Source organism: Martes martes (genome assembly GCF_963455335.1).
Source record: "Martes martes genome assembly, chromosome: 4".
Taxonomy (NCBI): domain Eukaryota; kingdom Metazoa; phylum Chordata; class Mammalia; order Carnivora; family Mustelidae; genus Martes; species Martes martes.
Window position 1 is genome coordinate 78,958,611 of NC_137891.1, and position 14,317 is coordinate 78,972,927.

At 39.6% G+C, this 14,317-nt stretch overlaps 1 long non-coding RNA gene across 1 annotated transcript in view; it reads right to left on the reverse strand.

Annotated features, from left to right (window-relative positions):
- Window positions 1-3,620: 3,620 nt before the first annotated feature.
- The window catches only part of LOC308340788, a 63,777-nt gene continuing 53,080 nt past the window's right edge, over window positions 3,621-14,317 (reverse strand). Inside the window, exon 4 of the long non-coding RNA XR_013966635.1 lies at window positions 3,621-5,679. This is a non-coding gene — a long non-coding RNA (uncharacterized lncRNA). The remainder of the gene's footprint in view (window positions 5,680-14,317) is intronic.

Below are 14,317 nucleotides of genomic sequence, written 5' to 3' on the forward strand. Positions count from 1 at the left end.
AAATGTTATATTCATTATGGAATCCTATTTAGCTAATAAGCAATGAACTACTGATATGTGCTAAAACATGAATAAGTCTCAAAAGTATTACGCCAAAGAAACGGGATGAGAAAGCCCACATATTATGTGATTCTATTGATACCAAGTGATCAGAAAAGGCAAATTCATAGAGTTGGAGAGCATATCTGTGGTTCCTAAGGCTATGGAAGGAGTAGGATTTAACTGAAAATAGGCAAAAGGGATTTTGGAGGGGAGATAAAAATATTCTAAAATTGGATTGTGGTGATAATTGCACAAACTCTGTATATTTACTAAAAATCACTGAATTATAACCAGTGAGTTTTATAGTATCTAAATGAAAACTCAACAAAACTGCTAAAAATTAGCAAAGCCACATCATATTTTAAACTGGTGTGCTTAATATAACTATTGAAACTTAGGAATTTTATTTGAAAATATGCCTTCACCATATCTCCTTTTTTTGCCAGCACCTGCTATCTGTGTGACGTTGCTTTGTTCCATCATCGAAAGGTCCTTGCGGGTGCCTGAGCCTAATGTTACGGCCCAGTTGGAACCTGGGGGTGGAAGTGAGCGAGGGAGGCAAGGACGACAGCTTCTGGGAAGCAAAATAAGCTACCATCAACTCCATGTTGGACCAGATCAACTGCTGTCTGAACCATCTGGAGGAGAAGGATCACGTCCATGCCTGCCACCAGGAACTTCTTGAGTCCAACCTGCAGACACGCCATGAGTTCCACCAGCAGCTCTGGAAAGCCCCTAGTGATCCCAGTCCTTGGGCTCTAGAAGCCCCTCAGTCAGCCCCAACCCTGCTTCCCTGGGCTAGGGGTTGTGGTCTGGGCACTTACCACCTAGCTTAGGTATCTTCTCAAGGGCTATCCTACAGGTCCTCTGGTGGGTTTGCCTGCTCGGGCCATCCTTCTCGTACTACCCTTGGCGTGACTGGGCCGGCCACCACCACTCAGCATCTCTTCTTGGGATCAGGTGTGGGACTGCCTACCTTGCCAGCTTACCCCATCCCAGGGCATTCCCCACTCCGCCCAGGCCCTGAGCATCTACATTAAATGGGTTTCTAACACAAAAAAAAGAAAGAGAGGAAGAGAAAAAAGAAAAGAAGAGGCTTTCAAGCAGTATTATAGTTCTTTGGATGATTATTGTCATTTAATATATCATAATAATTGTACAAGAGGATAGAGGCAGGTGAAAATTCTGCTACCAGTAAAATACAGCCAGCTGGATTTTTGAACTAATCTACAGGCAGCTCCCATTTGCAGGTCCATTTTGTAGCCCCTTCACATCTGAGTGGAAGGATCCAACGGTACTCCTTACCCTACCCTAGAAGTTCTTTCAACTTGGAGTTCCAGGAGAGTAGTAAATTTGGAGAAATCCTATTTTTTTCAGAATTTTCTTAATTTTGATATGAAATGGGTATATACATCTCAGTAAAATAATAGTTTTATATCTACAACACCTTGAAGAGTGATACCTCACATTTTGCATGACTTACTTTTGTTTTTGAAATCAAGAAAATGGTTTATAAAGCTAGACAGAGGTCTGATTCAATAAATCTATAGTTTATTAAACAATAATTCTGAAGCTTAAGGGCCATGCCCAGACTACTTATTTTCTCCAAGGGCCTCACTGGTAGATTTAGGCACATTAATAATAACAGAAGTATTTTTATTTTTTATTTTTTTTTAAAGATTTTATTTATTTATCTGACAGACAGAGATCACAAGTAGGCAGAGAGGCAGGCAGAGAGAAAGGAGGAAGCAGACTCCCTGCTGAGCAGAGAGCCAGATGCGGGGCTCAATTCCAGGACCCTGGGATCATGACCTGAGCCAAAAGCAGAGGTTTTAACCCACTGAGCCACCCAGGCGCCCAACAGAAGTATTTTTAATGTACTATAGGCTGCAATGACAGACTATGACCTAAATCCTATAGTTTGTAAGCCAGATGAGTAGACAGATAGTCAACACCAAACCTGGAAAGCAGTTACTTAGGTTCAGTTGTTATTTTCCTCATGCTCCATGGCTGCAAATGCAGACAGAAACTGACTATGAAGTTGTTAAATTGAGTATGAAAATGATCATCAGAAACAAGAAGTAAAACACTGACGGCTAATCAGCTACCAATAATTTAACCATTGTGGAGCAAAGTCCCGTAAAAAGAGAGATTCTAGAATTGCTGAAGGAGAGAACCATGGGCAAGGATCTCTGCCTCTGCACTGAAGCGTCTCGAAAGTCTTAAACTCCACCCCAGACGGTCAGACAGGTGAAAAATGATCCAGCAAGAGCTTTCCACAGGCAGCTAGTAAGTGTGTTCCATAAAATATTTTGAGGAATCAAGGCAGAACATTTATAGGCACAATGTGACTTTTTAAAAGACTTTGTGCTCCTTTTTTTTTTTTTTTCCCCTCTCTATTCTGGAAAATTAAAGCTACTCCCTGAGTTGTACATGAAAATGACTTTTATACACACAGCAAAGTTGTCAGATCCATTCAGGATTGTTTTTTATGGGATATATTTCTTTTTCTCCATGACATAATAAGGCCTAAAGCTTCCTTGCTTAGAAATCCTTGAAGCTGTTTTATATCTTTAAAATTTTTAATTGTGGAATTGCACCTAACATAAAATCTACCGTCCTATTTTTAAGCATACAGTTTAGTAGTGTTAACCCTGTGCACCCATTGTGCAACCCATCTCCAGAATTTTTTTCATCTTGTAAACCTAAAACTCTATCATCTTGTAAAACTGAACACTAACTCCTTATTTCCTCCTCCCTACAGCCCCTGGCAGCACCATTCCACTTTCTGTCTCTATAAATATAGCTACTCTAGGTACTTCATTAAAGAGAACCATACAGTATCTGTCTCTTTGTGATGTTTATTTCACTTTGCAAGTCTTCAAGGTTCAACCATGTCATAGCACACATCAGTACATCATTCCTTTTAAAGCTGAATAATAGTCCAATGTATGTATATACTACATTTTGTTTATCCATTTATGTGTCAACGGACCTTGGGCTGCTTCCACCTTTTGAATATTGTGGATAATAATCCTATGAACATGGGTGTGTACAACTATCTCTTTGGTATTCTGCTTTCAGTTCTTTGGGATTTACCCAGAAGTAAAATTGCCAGTAATTTTATTTTTAATTTTTAGAGGAACTGCCATAGTGTCATCCATAATGCTTGTACCATTTTACATTCCCACCAACAGTGTGCACGGTTTCCAGTGTCTCCATACCCTCACCAAACTTTCTGTTTGATTTTTTTATAGTAGTCATCTTAATGGATGTGACATGTTATTGCATTGTGGTTTTGATTTATATTTTCTTAATGACTAGTAATATTGAGCCTCTTGTCATATGTTTGTTGGTTTTGAAACTTTAAAGTTAAAAAATATAGCCAATTGTTACAAGTCAACTATTTGGCCAGTAAATTCCCATTAACCAAATGCTATTTGTTCAGTGAACATCCTTTCTTTGGAAGCATTTTCAAGAAATAATGGCTTGGAACACACACACACATCTGCAATAAAAAGACATATCAAAGTTTTGTGCTTTTTTAATATATATTTTTTAATTATTTATTTGACACAGAAAGAGAGCACAAGTAGGCAGAACAGTAGGCAGAGGGGAGAGGGGCTCCATCCCAGGGCCCTGGGATCATGACCTAAGCCAAAGGCAGACGCTTCACTAACTGAACCACTGAGACACACCAGTCCTGTGCTTTTAACAAGAAACACCACAATCATCTTAACAAACATCTTTCATAAAAAATTCTGTTACAAATAAGCTAAGCCTAATGGCTGGAAGAGTAGGTAAAATTCTGTTCTCACACCTGGGTTGATAGTTGTGTTAGTTTGCTACTGCTGCCATAATGAAGTTCTATGGGGTGGCTTAAACAGTAGAAATTTACTTTCTCATGGTTCTGGACACTAGATGTCCAAGATCAAATTGTCATCAGGGCTGATTTTTTCCAAGGCTTCTCTCCTTGGCTTGTAGATGGCCCTCTTCTCCCTGAATCTTCATCTGATCTTCCTTGTGTGTATGTTGCGTCCTTATCTCTTCTTATAAATGCACCAGTCATATTGTGTTAAGGCCCACCCTAATGACCTCACTACCTTAACTATCCTTTTAAAGTCCTATCTCCAAATACAGTTCTGAGGTACACATGGATAGGATTTCAACATATGAATTTTGGGGAGACATAATTTCCCCCTAACTAGCTGTAGCAGATGAAGAGAAGATAACACACTTCTGGTTGCAGCCCAACTAAGAGACCAGACTCCAAATCCAGCTGGGAGGAAAGCCGTGGGGCAAACCCTGTTATGGAAAACTAATACCCTACTTAAAAGGCTAAAGATGGCCTTCATAATATTGTGTGGGGTTGTGAATGAAGAGTCCCTAGGGTCAAGAAAAACAGAAAAACAGAATCTGTCTTCTTGGAACAGCAAAAAGGATGACCCTAGAGAGAAGAAGTCACTCTCTTTTGTATTCCTATGGTGGTGTTTCTTCCAATGACTTACACTAACTACCAACAAAAGACTGGCTTCTAACCTGTTGTGGGCTGCCCTTCATGGCTTTGTCTCTTCCTCAGCCTTGCATCCTACTCGTTTTGTTCTTTTTCTGTGTGGTTTACTTGGGTTACTACCTTAGAAGAGATGCATTTTCTTTTGGGGGATACATTAATATTTGTATTGTGGGTTAAACTGCCCATCAGGCAAAAACATGAATGCAACCCATTACCTAAGTAACAGAATCTTTCATGCATCATGGAATCCATTTCAGTCTTATTAACGTAAAGACCTCCATGGATTAGCTTTCTGAGCAGGTAATACCTGTTGGAAGTTGAATTTATTTAAATAAATATGTATCTTCTACATAAATATTAGTAATAAATTTAACCAAAGAGGTGAAAGATCTCAACACTGAATATTATAAGACATTGATGAAAGAAACTGAAGACACAAACAAATGGAAATATAGTCCAGTCTCACAAACTGGAAGGATTAATAATGTTAAAATGTCCCTACTACACAGAGCAATCTACAGATTCACTGCAATCCCTATCAGAATTCCCCAATGGCATCTTTTACAATCCTAGTATTTGCATGGAACCATGAAAGACCCCTAATAAGCAAAAGTAATCTTGAGAAAGCCAGCAGCATCACACTTTCTAACTTCAAGCTATCCTACACAGCTATAGCAATCAAAACAGTATGGTATTGGCATAAAAACAGACACAAAGATCAATGGAACAGAATAGAGCACCCAGAAGTAAAACCATGCATATATGGTTAATTAGTTTTTGACAAAGGAGCCAAAGATGCACGGTGGGGAAAGAACAGTTTCTTTAATAAATGGTGTTGGGAAAAATGGATAGTCACATGCAAAAGAATGAAAATGGACCACTATTTTACACCATACACAAAAATCAACCCAAAATGGATTAAAAAGACTTGAATGTAAGACCTGAAACCATAAAGCTCCTAGAAGAAGACACAGGGGTAAGCTCCTTGATATTGGGCTTGGCAATGATTTTTGGGTTTGACACCGAAAGCAAAGATAACAAAAACAAAAATAAGCAAGAGGGACTACATCAAACTAAAAAGCTTCTGTACAGCAAAGGAGACCATCCACAAAATAAAAAGCAACCTGTGGAACAAGAAAAAATATTAGTAAATCACATATCCAATAAGGAGTTACTATACAAAATATATAAAGAACACATATAGCTCAATAACAAAAAAACAAATAACTCAATTAAAAAATTAAAAAAGGACTTGATAAAACATTTTTCTGAAGAAGACACACAAACGGCCAACAGATACATGAAAAGATACTCAACATCACTAATCCTTAGGGAATGGCAATCAAAACCACAGTGAGATATCACCTCATACCTGTTAGAATGGTTATTATCAAAAAGACAAAAGGTAAGTGCTGGTGAAGATGTGGATAAAAGGAAACCTTTTGCACTGTTGGGGGGAATGTAAATTGTTGCAGCAGCCACTTTGAAAAACATTATGGAGATTCTTCAAAAAATTAAAAATTGAACTACATTATGATCCCATGATCTCAATTCTCATTACATGTCCAAAGGAAATGAAAGTAAGATATTGAAGAGATATGTGCACTCTCATGTTTACTGCAGCATTATTCACAATAACCAGGATATGGAAATAACCTAAGTGTCCGTCACTGAATCAAAAGATTGAATTATATATCTATATAGTATGGAATATTATATACAATATATAAATTATATAATTTAATTATAAATATATATCATTATATTGTTACATAATATATATTTATTACATATAAATTAAATATCATATACATAGTATGGAATATTATGTAAAATATGGTGTATTATTCACCCATGAGAAAAGGAAATCCTGCTCTTTACAACAGCATAGATAGACTTTGAGGGCATTATGCTAAGTGAAATGAGTCAGACAGAGAGACAATTACTGCATGGAATCACTTATACGTGGAATCTAAAAAAGAATTTGAAGTCAGAGAAATAGCAGAAAAATGGCTCCAATGGTAGAGGCTGGGAAATGAGGGAAATAGGGAAAAGTTGGTAAAAGGGTATAAATTTCCAGCTGGAAGATGAATAAATTCTGGGGATCTAATGTCAAACACGGCGACTATGGTTGATAACATTGTATTGTATAAATAAAATTTGTTAGGAGAGTAGATTTAAATGTTCTCACCAAAAAGTAAAAAAAGATAAATATGTGAAGCAATGGATGTTATGAGTAACTAGATGGGCAGATTCCTTTTACAATGCATGTATTTATCAAATAATCACAATATGCACTTTTAAATGTCTTACAATTTCATTTGTCAAGTATACCTCAATAAGATGAAAAAATATATATGTAATATATGTATATCTGTGTGTGTGTGTATGTGTGTGTGTGTACAACTTAAGGACATGGGTCTGATTGACCTTTGTTTCTAAAATTAAATGTGTATTTTGGGGTGCCTGGGTCTCTCAGTTGATTAAGCTTCCGACTCTTGATTTCAGCTCAGGTTTTTTGTTTTTTTTTTTCCCCCAAAGATTTTATTTATTTATTTGAGAGAGAGAGAGTGAGAGTGTGAGAGAGAGTACGAGTGGGGGTGGGAGGGAAGAGGAAGAAGAAGACTCCCTGCTGAGCAGGGAGCCCGCCACACCGGGACTCGATCCTAGGACCCTGGAATCATGACCTGAGCCAAAGGCAAATGCTTAACCAACTGAACCACCCAGGTACCCCTCAGCTCAGGTCTTGATCTCAGGGTCATGAGTTCAAGCCCTGTCTTGGAGCCTACTTAAAAAATAATAAATTAAATAATGGGGCGCCTGGGTGGCTCAGTGGGTTAAAGCCTCTGCCTTCGGCTTGGGTCGTGATCCCAGGGTGCTGGGATCGAGCCCCACATAGGGCTCTCTGCTCCGTGGAGAGCCTGCTTTCTCCTCTCTCTCTGCCTGCCTCTCTGCCTACTTGTGATCTCTGTCTGTCAAATAAATAAATAAAATCTTAAAAAATAATAATAATAAATTAAATAAGTTAAATAAACAAACAAACAAATATGTATTTTATACCTGCTAAGCAGTTCTGCATAAGAAGTCTAACATTCCTTGGGGCACCTGGGTGGCTGAGTGGGTTAAAGCCTCTGCCTTCAGCTCAGGTCATGATCCCAGGGTCCTGGGATTGAGCCCCTCATTTGGCTCTCTGCTCAGTGGGGAGCCTGCTTCCTCCTCTCTCTCTCTGCCTGCCTCTCTGCCTACTTGTGATCTCTGTCTGTCAAATAAATAAATAAAATCTTAAAAAAAAAAAGAGAAGCCTAACATTCCATTGTTGCTCAAATAAACACAAGTGGATATATTACTGTGGGACCCAGAAAAATGGAAAGATAGTCCATGCTCATGAATTGGAAGAATTAATAATGTTAAAATGTCCACACTACCCAAAGCATTTTACAGATTCAATGCAATCTCTATCAAAATGGCAAAGCAGGGATTCCTGGGTGGCTCAGTCAGTTAAGCATCCAACTCTTGATCTTAGCTCAAGTCTTGATCTCAGGGTCATGAGTTCAAGCCCTGTGTTGGGCTCCATGCTGGGTGTGAAGCCTACTTAAAAAAAAAAAAAAAAGGCAAAACAGATACAAAAGTTTCAAACTGACGAGGTGGAGGTGAGTCACTGTTTATGTTTTATTTGGTTCCACTACTTCCCCTCTGAAATTGTGTACGAGAGTCTTAAGTAGTGACCTGAAGAGTTTCATTTCTGCAAGGCCAGTCCTAGCCAGCCTTGACAGGCCCATCTCCTGATTCACATCCTTGAGGCATCTTGGCATACTCTAGAGCCCTGTGAAGCTTGGGTAAACCTCTGTTTATAACCAGCAGGACTCTGGCTTCCCATGCCTGGCCTGCGGCCCCAAAAGCAGGAAGTTCTAACCATAGCCTTCATGTCCCCTTTCCTTTACTTACTGCTTGTGGCTCAGTTTCAGTTCTCAAGGATATGTTTCTTAATGAGAATAACAATTGCAGTCTCATTTTTAGACCAAAAAATGGGCTAATGAGGGATTAATTTGACTCAATGCAAGACCAAAGCTCTCCAGCCCTCATTCACCTTCTCATTATCTCAGGAGTAGGCTCAGTCCTGGCCCTATTGGCCCCTGCCCTGGGTGAGCTCCCTCTGAAGACACTCAGGGCCCAGGGTGTGGAGTCTTTCAACTGGACCACGTACTCACAGATGAACTCTTCTTCCAACCCAATCTGGGGTCAGGACATTTTCTCCTTCCCCAAATTCTGGTCTGTGATTAGCAAAAGCAGTCCAAGGTAGCAGTGGGGCTCACAGTAGGGGCAGTGTCACTGTGGTACTTCCTCAGGCTGCTAAGCACCACACAGATTTTGGAGCTGGAAAGCAGAAACCTGCACACAGGATGGTAGATGTGAGGAAGGCAGAGGACAGAAATGGTGGGGGTCGGGCCAGCTCAGGAGCATCCCTGGCCACACCATGGATAACATGATCCCTGGGTACATGTCTTCCTCCCTCAGGAGGAAGGGACATTGTATATGCAGGCTTTCTGTGGAAGAGGGCAGTCATAGACTCCAGGGAGTCACAGAAACAAGCTCCACTAGGAGGTTTTTGTCTGGGTTGGAAATAGGGACGTGGTCTGCAAAATGAAGAGAAAATATAACTTCTTGATGTATACATTTTGTGGTATTTTTGAAAGTGATCTGATTATTCTATGATATGGCAATGCTTGATTCTGAGATCCTGGTATCAGAGGGAAGGAGAGAAGAAGGGAGAAAGGAGAAAGGGTTTTAAAAGGACATGCTAGGGGTGCCTGGGTGGCTCAGTGGGTTAAGCCTCTGCCTTCGGCCCAGGTCATGATCCCAGGGTCCTGGGATCAAGCCCCACATTGGGGTCTCTGCTTGGCGGGGAGCCTGCTTCCCCTCTCTCTGCCTGCCTCTCTGCCTACTTGTGATCTCCATCTGTCAAATAAATAAATAAAATCTTTTAAAAAAAAACATGCGAATTAGAATTCTGATATGATAGTATGCACTGCAATTAAGGAAAGGAGTCTGAAACCCAGACCTGCTTTAAATCACATTTCCCCTACTTAACCTTCCATTTTAGGCACTATCTATTGTCTCTGTCAACTTCCTTTTTTATTAAACAGTCACCTCAGAAAATCTGGTCTAGCTTTTACTTTCCCCTACGGAGTAGACAGGCTTTATGTAACTGAGAGGTTAGGAGAAAGATCTTTATTGACATAGATTAGCCTTGACCGAAACCTACTTTGAAGGAGGATTGAGCAATATTGCCTAATCCCATGATGCCGGTGTTACATGAAGTCAACATTTTATTTACTCATTAACAACCATTTACTGAGCACCAACTATTGCATGCAGTGTTCTGGATTGCAAGTCTACACCAATGAATGAGACCAACCAGGTGCCTGAGGTTATGCACTCACTATCCTTGTGAAGGAAGACAGTCAACTGACAAGTAATCAAATGAATAATAATAATATCAACAATAATGGGTACTATGAAACATTTTAAAGAGTGTCATGATAGAGAGTGATGTAGGTGTTACTTCATATGGGACGACCAGGAAAGGCGCTCTGATGAGGTGACATTTGAACAGACCGTGAATGGAAGAAGGAAGCCCCAGATAGAGTCATGTGCCTGTTTTTTTCAGGCAGCAGGAAAAGTAAGCCCGTGTGGCTGGGGGTTAAGGAGACACGGTCAGGGAGGTCTGAGCAGTCCTGTTTGCTGTCTTCTTCTGTTACCCAGGAGTCAAAACAGCCACAGCTTGTGAATAGGTATGGGAGGTGCCCTGGGTAGAGAACAGCTCCAGGAGCAGCAGCAGAGCTGGGGAAGTGGAGATCACCCAGGCGGGTGATCTAACTGGGGTGAGGTGTGCGCCCAGCATCATGGAGCCCTGAGAATGCACATGGCACTTGAGTGTTCTCCACCAAGGAGAGGCTCCAGTCCTCCTATCCTACACCCTTCAACCCTGCCCTTCCTCTGCACTTAGAAGAGAACTTATGAATCACTTCAGCACTATCCGCAGGTCCTAACCTGAGTTCACCTGCCATAGCAGAACCACTTTGTCTGCAGATTTTTATCCTGTTCTTTCTAGATAGTATTCTCTTTACAACATGGAGAACATTGTCTATATCTCTCTCTTCCCCTGTTTTCTTCACTGAGTAATATGCACACGCAATAGACAATGTTGGAATGTGTTTAAGAATTTTTAAATTGGGGCACGTCGCTGGCTCAGTTAGAGGAGCATACAATTTTTGATCTCAGGGTGGTGAGTTTGAGCTCCATGTTGGGAATAAAGATTACTTTTAAAAATCTTTTTTTTTTTTTTTTAAAGATTTTGTTTATTTATTTGACAGGCAGAAATCACAAGTAGGCAGAGAGGCAGGCAAAGAGAGAGGAGGAAGCAGGCTCCCCAGTGAGCAGAGAGCCCAATGTGGGGCTCGATCCCAGGACCCTGGGATCAGGACCTGAGCCGAAGGCAGAGGCTTTAACCCACTGAGCCACCCAGGCGCCCCTACTTTTAAAAATCTTAAAAAAAAAAAAAAGGGTGCCTGTGTGGCTCAGTCATTAAGTGTCTGCCTTTGGCTCAGGTCATGATCCCAGGATCCTGGGATCAAGTCCCATACTGGGCTCCCCGCTTCTCCCTCTCCCATTCTCCCAGCTCTTATTCCCTTTCTCTCTGTGTTCCTCTCTGCCAAATAAATAAATAAATCTTTTAAAAAATCTTTAAAAAAGTTTTTAATAGAAAAAAAGTTAGAAAAGCACTTTCTTAAAGAAAAAAATGTAATATCTTTTTCTGGTTTCTTGAATTTAGTTGTGTTTGGTACATGACATCTGCACAGAAACACAGGGGTGACACCCTCTGAACCTTCCAAGAGGCAAAACTTGGTCACTTGCCTCTGCCACCACATCCTGAAACTACAATTTAAGGCAAGCCAATCCAAGCCGCAAGCATCTGAATGCTTGCTGATACTAGCAAACGTTTTGCTTTTGAGTTCTTCAAAGATTTGACATTTCATTTTTTTAACCTTTTTTATTTGAGTATAAGTGACACACAATGTGATACTAGTTTCAGGTGTACAACATAGTGATTCAACTTCTTTATACCTTATGCTATGCTCACTGCAAGTGTAGCTAACACCTGTCATCATACTAAAATTTCATTGACTATATTCCTTATGCTGTACCTTTCATCCCCGTGACATACTCATTCCATACTTGGAAGACTGTATCTCTTACTACCCTTCACCCATTTTACTTATCCCACAGCCCCCTTCCCTCTGGCAACCATCAGTTTTTTCTCTGTATTCATGGGTCTGATTCTGTTTTTTTATGTTCATTTGGTTTTAGATTCCATATGTGAGTGAAATCATTTGCTATTTGCCTTTCTCAGTCCGACTTACTTCACTTAGCATAATGAGGTCACCTCAGATATCATTCTTTTTTATGTCTGTGCAATATCCCATTGTGTATATATACCACATCTTCATTATGCATTCATCTACCAAGGGACACTTAGGTTGCTTCCATATCTTGGCTATTTAAATAATGCTGCAATGTATATAAGGGCTCATATATCTTTTTTTTTTTTTGAAAGATTTCATTTATTCATTTGACAGGCAGATATCACAAGTAGGCAGAGAGGCAGGCAGAGAGAGGGAGGAAAGCAGGCTCCCCAGAGAGCCTGATGTGGGGCTCGATCCCAGGACCCTGAGATCATGACCTGAGCTGAAGGCAGAGGCTTAACCCACTGAGCCACCCAGGTGCCCCTCATATATCTTTTTTAATTAGTGTTTTTGTTTCTTTGGGTAAATACCCAGTAATGGAATTGTTGGATCATATGGTATTTCTATTTTTAAATTTTGGAGGAACCTCTATACTCTTTTCAGTGGCTGCACCATTTACATTCCCACTAAGAGTCTATGAGGTTTCTTTCTCTTCACAACCTCACCAACATTTGTTATATTTTTGTTATTTTTCATCTTCTTGATTTTAGCCATTCTGGCATGTGTAAGGTGATATCTCATTGTGGTTTTGATTTGCAACTCTCTCATGATGAGTGATGTTGAGCATCTTTTCATGCGTCTTTTGGACATGTGTATTTTTTTTCTTTGGAAAAATTCCTATTCAGGTCCTCTGCTGATTTCTTAATTGATTTTTTTTATGTTGAGCTGTACGCATTCTTTTTATGTTTTGGATATTAACCTCTTATCAGATATATCATTTGCAAATATATTCTCCCATTCAGTAGGTTGCCTTTTTGTTATGTTGGTAGTTTCCTTCACTGTGCAAAAGCTTTAGAGGATTTGACAATTCAGATGAGTTAACTGAAATGGAAAAGTGGAAAACAGAGGAATATATTTTAAACTAATGATGTACAAAAATAATGTGACCTATGGAGTGCCTGCATGGCTCAGTCGGTTAAGTGTCTGCCTTCGGCTAAGGTGATGATCTCAGGGTCCTGGGATCGAACCCTGGATCAGGCTCTCTGCTCATCAGAAACCCTGATTCTCCCTCTCCCTCTGCCACTCGCCCCACCCGGACTTGTGCTGGCTCTCTCTCTCTCTCTTGCTCTCTCTCAAATAAATAAAATCATAAAAAAAAAAAAATAATGTGACCCTATGGAAATACCTAAAAGTCTTACACCTGACTGATGTATCTGGTGGTCATTGCACATTAAGTAAATAAACAAACATTTAAAAATAAATAAGCAAATAAAATTGAACATGGAGTCCAAGGAAAAGCTGCAAAGTTGTATGTGACACAGCCCACCCAAGTAGAATATGAAAATGAAATGTTAAGCTCTTACCTGAGTTGCTTTGGCAGCTGTCAGTAGGCAGAGAAACTGCATGGGATCAGGGGTCATGTGGAATATGGCTGTTCCCACCATCAAAATATTTACCAGAGGAGGGATCAAAGATCAAGGATGGTTCACATGCAGGTGCTAACAGCTGCAGAGACTTTGTGCTCAGTACCTCCCTGAACAATTTAGCACTTTGGCTAGATTCGTTCCCCTGGGCAGAAGTTCATCTTGCCTTTTAAAGAAGTCCATTAAGAATCAATATAGTCAGAGCTTTCCAACATCCTTTAATTCTAAATAGCAATAACTGCTTGGAGACTTGTCAGGGACCTCAAACAGGAGAATATCAGCAACACAGAAGCCTGGAGGCCTGTTTAGTAATGGTCCATAAATTCCAGGTTCTGAGTGTGCTGCCAGTCAGCAAAATAGGATTGACAGTAGTAATCCATTAATAGAAACCAGCTCCAAGAATGATCAATACTTTATAAGCGAACTGACCTCTACAAACTCAAATCTGAACATGGCCTGTCTTAAATATACCATCATTTATGTACCATAACATGAAACTTATAATGCTTTAAGACAGTATTGGTGGGCACCGAAAAGAAATTTGAACAAAGAGAAATTACAGTTCAAATATGGGTATCATAATGTTGAATATTCAATGCTTATTAATTAAAACTGCTTTTGGAAATAATTGGCAATAAAATTTTAATAACTTGTACAATGTTAATATTGGATAAAATTAAATTGCTAATATAGTATATTGATTGACCTTACATAAAAAAATGTAAAAAATTTAGTTGCAAAATATATTTACAGTAGCACATAATATTTTATGATTTTAAGAAAAAGTATGAGGTTGAAGAGAAAAAAAGGGTTAGAGAAAGTGATCAGTGATTGAGTTTAAATCATTCTAAAAGCATGGTTCCTTTAACTACCTA